Source organism: Sabethes cyaneus, chromosome 2 (assembly GCF_943734655.1).
Source record: "Sabethes cyaneus chromosome 2, idSabCyanKW18_F2, whole genome shotgun sequence".
Classification (NCBI taxonomy): domain Eukaryota; kingdom Metazoa; phylum Arthropoda; class Insecta; order Diptera; family Culicidae; genus Sabethes; species Sabethes cyaneus.
This window is the reverse complement of record NC_071354.1, coordinates 181,787,985-181,798,072: the sequence shown is the minus strand read 5'-3', so window position 1 is coordinate 181,798,072 and position 10,088 is coordinate 181,787,985.

Here is a 10,088-nt window from a genome sequence, read left to right as displayed (position 1 = left end):
AAACGATTCAGCTCGCTGAATCGTAGCCATATGATAATTTAGTCTGCAGTGACCAGTCAGTGATCTGACAAGAATACTGCAATTTACCTTTGAGTGTTGCAAAAGAAATTTCGCAACCTTCTCACAAGGCTTAACAATGAAACTTTTCGTTTGACGACAAGTTTCAAGATTTTCCCAATAACGTACATGTTCAGATGAAAACCAAGATCGAATCTTTTGTTTTATCCAACATGCCGCAATTGGTAAAGCAGGTTCCGGTCCGAAAACCGACTTTTCTGCTCCAGATCTTGCTAGTTCATCAGCCCATTCATTTCCGGTTATACCAGAATGGCCAGGAACCCAAACCAGATGAACGGCATTTAGAATGCTTAGTTCTTCTAATTGGGTGTGGCAGGCGATGACTGTTTTAGATTTAGAATTAGCCGCACAAAGGGCTTTTATAGCGGCTTGACTGTCAGAACAGAAGTAGATAATCTTGCCTATCAGTTCTTTCTGAAGTGCAAACTGAGCTCCGCACATAATTGCAAAGATTTCAGCTTGAAAAACGGTGCAGTAACTACCCAACGAATAGGATTCCTCCAATTCCAGCTCACGGCAGTAAACACCAGCACCCGCGCGACCTTCGTACAAGGAACCATCGGTATAACAGACCACATAGTCGGAAATTTTCCTTTCCATGTAGCCTGACATCCAATCCTCTCTAGGAGGAAAGTCACTTGAGAAAGTCCTATACGGGAAAGTACGCATGAGCGTTACATCGCTAGGAGCAAGGGCAAACTTGTCCTCAGCAACAATTTGCGACCACAGTCGAGTATGACCAGTGGAACCGTCCACAGACTGCCAAAGGCCAATCGCGTGTAGTCGATAAGCACATATTAGTGCCTCTTGCTTCAGGTGGAAGTGTAGAGGTTTAATATTGAAAATAGCTTCTAGGGCGGCAGTAGGAGTTGTAGTAAATGCACCAGACATTGCCATTAAACACATCCTTTGAAGATGGTTTAGCTTTGTCTGGACAGTCACAACTTCCCCTCTCTGCCACCATACAAGACAACCATACGCCAGTATTGGTCTGACAACGACCGTGTATAACCAGTGTATGTATTTGGGTTTAAGCCCCCAAGAGTTGCCAATTGCTCGTCTACATTGCCCAAAGGCCATGCACGCTTTTTTAATTCGGAAGTCAATATTTGTAGACCAGTCAAGCTTGGAGTTGAGAATCAACCCCACGTACTTCACTTCGTTCACAACATCAACATCCGAATCGTAAAAGCGCAGAGCGCGAGCTCCATTGGTATTTGTACGTCTTGAAAATAAGACGATAGATGTTTTGCTCGGATTTACCGAAAGTGCAGTTTCTCGGCACCACGTTTCTACGACACGTAGTGCCTGCTGCATTAAGTCAAATAATGTGCTTATGCACTTTCCAACTACTAGGATGAGATAGTCATCCGCAAAACCATATGACGGATAGCCTAGACCATTGAGTTTCCTCAATAGGCCGTCCGCCACAAGGTTCCATAAAAGAGGCGAGAGAACGCCACCTTGTGGACATCCACAAACACTTTGCTTCCAAATGCTTGCTTGCCGTAAGGACGAACAAAGCAATCGGTTACTAAGCATTTGTTCTATCCACTTTATGATTATTGAAGGCACATTATGATAACGAGCAGCCTCCAAAATGGAAGCGAAAGATACGTTATCAAACGCGCCTTCAATATCCAAAAAAGTTCCTAAGCAAGATTCCTTTTGTGAAAAAGCAACCTCAATTTTATCCACCACATCATGTAATAAAGTGGTTGTAGATTTGCCACTTTGATAAGCATGTTGTGCTGAATGAAGAGGAACTTCTACTAAGCTTGTTTCGCGGATGTGGTGATCAACAATCCGCTCAAGTGATTTAAGCAAGAAAGACGTTAGACTGATTGGTCTAAAACTTTTGGCTTGCTCGTATGTCGCGCGTCCACCTTTAGGAATAAACTTAATGGTTATTTCACGCCATTGAGTTGGGATGTACCCAATAGCAATACTACACACAAACATCCTTCTCAGAATGTGTTTGAAGTACTTGAATCCTTTTTGCAGTAGAATAGGGTATATTCCATCTGTTCCAGGAGATTTGTATGGAGAGAAGCTGTTCACGGCCCACTCAATCGCTTCAGTTGTGACAAGTCTCCGAGCAAAAGCCCATGAGTCTAAGCCACCAAAAACGATTTCTGGATCGTTTCGAACTTCAGGTTCCACACAGCCCGGAAAGTGACTATAAAAGAGACATTCCAGGATTTCATTGTCATTCGAACAGTATTCACCGTTCGAACTTCGAATGTTATTAACCTGATAATCTTTCGATTTTGACAGTATTTTATTAAGTCGACTTGCCTCGCCGAAACTGGAAACGTTGCTACAGAACCTGTGCCAGCTCGTGCGTGCTGAAGATCGTAAAGCCTTTGCATAGGCTTTCCGGGCCTGCTTGAAAGGCTCCACGCCATCCCTCCGACGTCTATTCCAGGCTCTCCTGCATCGTTTGTTTAGTTCCGCGAGATGAGAGTTCCACCATGGTGTTCCTCTAGTCGTTTTAATAGTTTTTAGTGGGCAAGCTACTTCAAAAGCTTCCGCAATAAAAGATGTTGTGACATCTACAGCCACATCCAAGTCGATCGATGACTCAATCGTTGGTTCGAATCCTTGAAATTTCGTCGCCAGTTCTTCCTCAAAGAGTTCCCAGTCAGAAAATCTCGGATTGCGAAATGTTGCAGCGTTCAAGGAGACACCCAAATGATCAAAATATATAAAGCAATGATCAGATATTGGTGTCTCATTTGAAACATGCCATTGTGCCAACTCATGACTGATCCTGTTAGAGCAGAGTGTTATATCTAACACTTCCTCTCTACCAGCTCGTATGAAAGTTGGACAATTGCCAATGTTGAGTATTCCAAGGTTGGTACCACTCAAATATTCCATCAAATCAGAGCCTCTCAGATTGATATCCGAGCTGCCCCAAATGATGTGATGGGCATTGGCATCACTGCCTACAATGAGCGGAAGCCCACTAGATTGGCAGTATCTCACCACATTTCTGAAATCGTCGCTGGGAGACGGTTCATCGTGTGGTAAGTATGCAGAACAGTAGACATAGCGCCTATGGACATCATCCACGACGAGTTCTACTGTGACTGCACAAATATCTCGAGTAGTCAACTCAGAGATAAGGCATGCACTAATTGACCTATGCAACAATATGCATGCCCTGGGCATCAAACGAGGATTTGTCATACCAGTTTTGCTGAAAACAGCAAAGTTCTGGTTTCCAATATCTGTCGAATGAAAGTACCCCTTGCGAAAATATGGCTCCTGGACCAATGCGATGGTGACAGAGCCATTAAAAAGTTTTTCGCATAAATACAAATTTGCTGCCCGTTTGTGTTGAAGATTTATTTGTGCGACTCTAACTATTTGACTAGCGGAGTATATGCACAAACAATCTCCAACACAGATCAGACAGCAAATTGTAAGCGAAGCCAATTAAGTTGGCCAGAACGCACTTGGCGTGAAACCCATAAGGGAAATTGGGCAGGACTACTATGCTGTTCCCACGAAACGCAAGGGACAACAAAGATCGACCGTACCAGAGCCCCGCATGGCACAGTAGGGGCAAGATGCCCAAAGCACTCCGTTCGCGACTGGCATGTTTTCACCCCTCCAGCCATTCAGTCATCGGCACGGAGATAGACCTTGACTTAGGGGCACCTGATTTGCCGACTCCCGGCAGGATCAGGTCCCGTGGCTCAATTTTTGCCCAAACGTACAATTCGGCACCAACCGCCAAAGGGCGTAAGTGCAGATTGTGTAAAACAGACCGATTAAGAGTCTCTCTCTCTCTCTCTCTGTGCTAAGCCAGCTGAGAAAATAACTCTCTCCCGGTGTGCTCACACCCCGCAGCCGCGCTTCCGAAAATCCTGCGCCGAACTGCACGATTAGGTAGCCGGAAACCACACGGCGAGTGTTCCACCTTCTCTGTCTGCATACGACAACCAAAGTTGCGTACCACCAGGTGCGCAACTTTGGCTACCGTACCCCAGCCGGCACCTCGTGGAGGTAGAGATAGGAGTTAGAAAACAGAGGTGATATATTTGCACATGTTCACTCATTTGCCAGCCTTGGTTCCAGAATGTTTATGGCGAGCAGTGGTACGACGACGACGTCGATACGGGAGGGCACGTTAGCGACGATATGCCTAAGAATAGTTACAGCCTGGTTCAGCAACGTTGGACTGCCTGCAGAAGGCGTTCCAGGACAACGGCCTTCTGGACCGGCTGACCTCGGTGAACCTCGAGGTCGAGCACTACTATAAACAGATGCTGGAGAAAATCAACAATGGCCCATATAGACATCAAAGAACCGAATCCCTATCCAAAATAGTAAAACGAGTTAATCGCACGATAAAAGAATGTCAACTAGGACTGCATCGGAAAACTACGGATATCAAAACCCAGTATAAAAGGACCACCCAAAATACACAAACAAGGAACCAAAATGCGGTGAAATAATCACAGCAAACGAATCACCGACGGAAATCGAGTTCCAAAGAATGCCAATACAGGAGGAGCAATTCAAACCGGTGTTCGGACGATTCAGGGCACACCCGCGAACGAACGAAAGCGGCCTAAGACTTATCGGTTCCGCAGCCTCCAAGAACATGACCATACATAGTACCTTTTTTCAGCATAACCTCTACCATCCAGAGACCTGAAGATCGCCCAATCATACGAAATCAAAAATCGACCACGATCTGATAGATGTTCGGTACTTAGATACGATACGTCTAAAACTATCTGTTGTAAACAACATACGGTACCGTTCCCCGCAACAGTATAATTTCACGCGCCTGAAGCAACGGGATGTCATTGAAAGCTACGCGGTTTTTCTCGTGGCCGCGCTGCCGGAAGAGACTGAGCTGCATGAAGGCTGTGAGGACGGTTAGGGTGCCGAGTAAACGTACATTAACAGCGTAGTGGAGAACGTCTTGGGGCGTGTGGCACCGAATCGACGTTACGAATGGTTTGACGAGGAGCATCAGACAGAAGATATTGGATGAGAACACAGCGCGGGTACTAATGCTGCATAGAGCCACCCGTCAGAATGTGAAGCGCGAGCGATACAAACAGAAGCGGAGACAGCAAATCCGACTCTTCTAGGAGAGTCCTCTCCTCCAGAAGGAGAAAGAATCCGAAGAACTCGAGCAGCTGTATCGCTTTCACGTTGCATGGAAGTTCTATCAGAGACTCATCGAATGTCGCAAGGTAAGAGGAAAGGTGGAAATAGCGCTACGATGAACACCTGAATGACGTGCAGGCGGAACACCTTGACAGTAGAGAAAGTGACTTCATTGGTGCAGAAAGTAACGGAGATGTGCCACCTCCATCGATAAGCGAAGCTAAAGAAGTCATCCAGCGGCTAAAGAACAATAAAGCAGTGGGAAAGGATGAGATTGCAGCGAAACCTATCAAAACGGGCTCGGACAAGTGGACCAGCTCACAGAGGGGCCGGGCCGGACAAAAATGCCAAAATCGATTTTCGATTTTTATTGTTTTCATATTTTTTCTTAAATGTACTATCATTGAATATATATATGCCAAATTTTTAAGTAAATCGAGTAAAAACTAAAGCTTGTAGAATTTTTTGAAGATACCAAAGTCAGTGAAATTTGTTGAAATTCGCAATGCGAAAACTTTACACCCTTTGATATTGAATTCGTTTTAGTTAGTTTAAAATATCGAACACCAGTCCATGCAAAGATGTGTTTTGATAGGAAATTTTCTTGGGAATCCAATGGAATTTTTAGATTTTACAAAACATCATTGTTATAAAAGTTACAATATAAAATACACGTTATTATTTGATTTTTAAACAGTGTTTCGGTCTGTAGGACGCCATCTACTTAGGAGTGCATACTAGTGCATCGACCGCTCATGTTTCATTTTACAGGAAATTTTGTCTAGTTTTCAAAAATCAAAGTGGCATCTTGCGCCGTTCTGCGCCAAGGTCTCAAATTGGATGAATTCTGAACAGGGTTGGCACGATCACTTTGACTCAATTCATATTCATTTGACAGTACCGTCCCAATTAAGCAAAATTTGAAAAAGTTATATATGTCGCATTTGTAGAGCTAGTTATTATCTACAATTTTGCTGAATAAAGCAGGGTTGTATATTTTGTATTCACTGTGCTACAATGCTGCTGCCCTGTTGGTAGTCAAGTGAACGTTCATTTGGTTACCAACGGGGTAGTAACCATATAGTACCTTAAATACAAAAGATACTGTCTAGCTTTATTCAGCAAATTTGAAGATAATAACTAGCTCTACAAATGCCCCATATGTAACTTTTTCAGATTCTGCTTGATTAAGACGGTACTGTCAAATGAATGTGATTTGAATCAAAATGATTGTGCCATGCCTGATTCTTTATTATTTCTTTATCATCTTAAATATCTGAAATCGCATGAAATCTTTCTATGATTCATATGTCGCTTCCATATTAGGTCATTACTTTTATTATCCATCAATATCTTTCAAATTGCATAAAATTGCAAGTATAGCAAGAAACACTATAGCCAAAAAAACAGTTTTAATCTGTTTCAAAACATACGTGAGTATGAAATAATACTTCAAATTGAAACACAGTTATGTATTGGAAACATGAGGCCCAATTTATTTTAATTTTAGTAGTTTAGTTTGTTGTAAAACACTCAGAATACATAAAATGTATCTGCAGAAAAATAAAGTATATGATTTACAGTGTTAATATTTTTTTAATCAACCCTAGACGTTCATATGATAATTTTAGAACATTTTAGATGCAAAAATCAGATTCAGCGACCCAAATTACTCTTAGGTGGCATTTTCAACATCTTTGGACAACTTTGTTATTTTTGTCCAGCTTTTGTATGGAGAGGATCCACTGTGCAGCTGTTTGCATCAATTAATTGTCAAGATTTGAGATACGAAACGACTACCGGAGGAGTGGAAAGACGGGATTATTTGCCCTATCTACAAGAATGGTGACGAGCTATATCGTGAGAACTACCGAGCGATCACTATCCTGAATACCGCCTACAAAGTGCTTTCTCAAGTCATCTTCCATCGACTGCCGGTAATAACCAATAGATTCGTGGGAAGTTATCATGCCGGCTTCATGGAGGGTCGGTCCAAATCTTCACCCTGCGGCAGATCCTCCAGAAGTGCCTCGAATCAATTCGAACCTGTTTATTGATTTTAAAATCGCTAATGATAGTGTAAGCTGACAAGTGATACGGAAAATTCTGGACGAAAACGACTTACCATGGCTACGATGGTTGAGATGCAGTGCTCTGTGAGAATCTTGGGTGGATTGTCGGACCCATACGAATCTCGAAGGGGACTGCAACAAAGAGATGGTCTTTCCTGCCTGCTATTCAACACAGCGCTAGAAGGTTTTATAAAGCGAACGGCGATCTAAATGCGCGGCACAATTTTCAATAAATCTAGTCAACTATCTGCATTGACGACGCCGACGACGAGATGTTGTCGGCAAAATATTTGAGACGGTGGAAGATCAGTTCACCAGACTAAAGCACAAAGTAGAGAAGTATATAGAGAAGTATACGCTGGGCGTATGCGGGCGTATTATCAGCGCAAGTCGAGTCTATTACGAACTCCACAAACACTTGCCGTCGAGCAAGTGAGCCTCCGTACACATTGTACAAAGCGCCAATTAGACCAGTTGGCCTCAACGGGCATGAAACGTGGACACTGCTGGAAGAGGACCTGTGAGCACTCGGAGGGGCGGATGCTAAGAACCATCTTTGGTGGCGGTGTATGGAGCGGTGTACCTTTGGAACGGTGTATGGAGGCGATGAATAATTAACCACGAGCTTGCGCATTTTTACGGCGAAGCCAATATTCAGAAAGAGGCTAAAGGTTGGGCAGGACATGTTGCTAGAATGTCGGACAACTATCCTACGAAAATGAATTTCGCCAACTAAGGTCAACTAAGTGAGCAAGTAAATAAGTAAGGAGCAGAATCAGAACATTCTACATGATGGTTCATACCCATAATATTTTACGGACAAAAAAAATTTCAAACAATTTTTCTTTTTTATTATTATTGGCGTGGTGCTCTTAATAATGCTCACATAAAGGCCAGTCTATTGGTTTTAACTTAATCATCTTCACAGGCTATGCAGCTGTATATATTCCCATGTAATCTGTAAACTGTATTACTCGGTAATCTTTTGATCTGCTTAAGTACCACTTATACTCTGTCAGAGATGTTAGGCTTGTTTGAGAAATTATATGTATTTTGAGATATGTAATTATGAGTTGGAAACCGTCCTGTCGTTTGTAGAAAGGTAAAGAAATCACTTTGTTTTTCTTGTTTTTAACCCGTAACCAGTATACCTATGTGTCCGCTATTTGGGAGATTAGGCACTTTACTTACGATTAGACACAATGTACTTGTCCCATGATGTTTGAAGTGAATTTATGAATAGGATGTCCAATTATTGACGCTTTGTGTCCAACGACACAGAGATGACTAAGTTTCAAAAAATTGTAAAGCTATTACCAGAGTTGTAAAGATTTCATTCGTAGATTGCTCCTCAGCACTAGTTCAGCCAAGAAAGACAATACAAACTTTAAAATTATTCTGATACTAGATGCACTGATAAGTAAATTTAAAAGTTTCAATACTAACATTGCATGAGCCGATCGGTCTCGAGAGCACACGATCTAGTTGATATGCTCGCGTGGTCTTATTTTGGTTGGTAAGGCCGGTTCGTGCAGACCTGTTTCTGAATGATGGTGTCAATAATATTCGAAAAACTGCAGCAAATCAAACTTGTTGCAGCAACGCTGGACGATGGGACATATTTTTTTCGACCTCTGCAATGGGCCATGGCAATTGGAGGTGATGATTTGAAATTTTAGGAGGTTTACTCTTATTTTTGCAACTTTTTTTTCAGGAATCAACCTTAATACGAACAACCTATCATTCCGATGTGTCTATTTTTTGTACCGACTGGTGATTATTGGAACATTTTTGGTACCGTTCGATCGTGTGTACGTCACAGTGTTGGATAACTTTTCAGCTGACCAGCTAATGCTTGCGATGTTGATTCTTTGGTGCATTGGTCTGTCATATGGGCGGATTGTGATCATACGAATTCACCTACACAGATTGCAACCCGTTAGCGATTATCTTTCAAAATGTCTCGACGGCCGCCATCAAACGGAGCAACGGAATAAATCTTACCGACTAATTCGACGTACTTTTTTGCTGTTTTGCATTGCTGTTACATTGAATACGGTTCTACTCCTCTTTACCGGTGGTTTGAAGGATTTCGAATTCCAAATTCCACGTAATCTACCGCAAAATATTTGGATAGCTTTTGTAAATGCATGGCTTGTTTGTATTACGTTTGGAATTTTTAGTACAATTACCGTTTCCTACGTGATGGGATTTCATTGCGCTCTACAAGATGTTGCGCTCTCTTTTGCTTCTATTTTTGATCAAGTCGATTCAGAAGTTGCGGAGAAAACCAACATAGATTGCCAATTAAAGAGTGTACCAGCTTTGGATGATTCGATAAAGGAGATTTATTTCTTGGAGGTTTTGAAACGAAAGTTCAAACATTTAATCTATAGACATAATGAGCTGCTCGAGCGCTTTGAATCTTTGCGAGAATTTTTAAACCGTTTCTTTCTTTGTATGTTTTATCAGCAATTAATGATGGTGGGAATTGGACTATTCCATATTAAGTTATTGGGAATGTCGGTCAAATCGATGATTTTGACAAGTTATCTTTTGTTTTACATGTATGAATGCTATGTTTACTGTTCGTTAGTGGAGAACTTAAATACTACGGTGAGTGAAGATGAAACTTTAGATAAGCTTTTGTATGAATTTTTTAGTAAAATTCTTTTTTTAGAATGAGAATATCGGATCCACTGTCTACAGTTTGAACTGGCCACAGAAATTACGCTATACTGTCACTGGCAGACGAGATTACCGAGAAATACGCTCATCAATATTGATGGTTCTGATGAATTC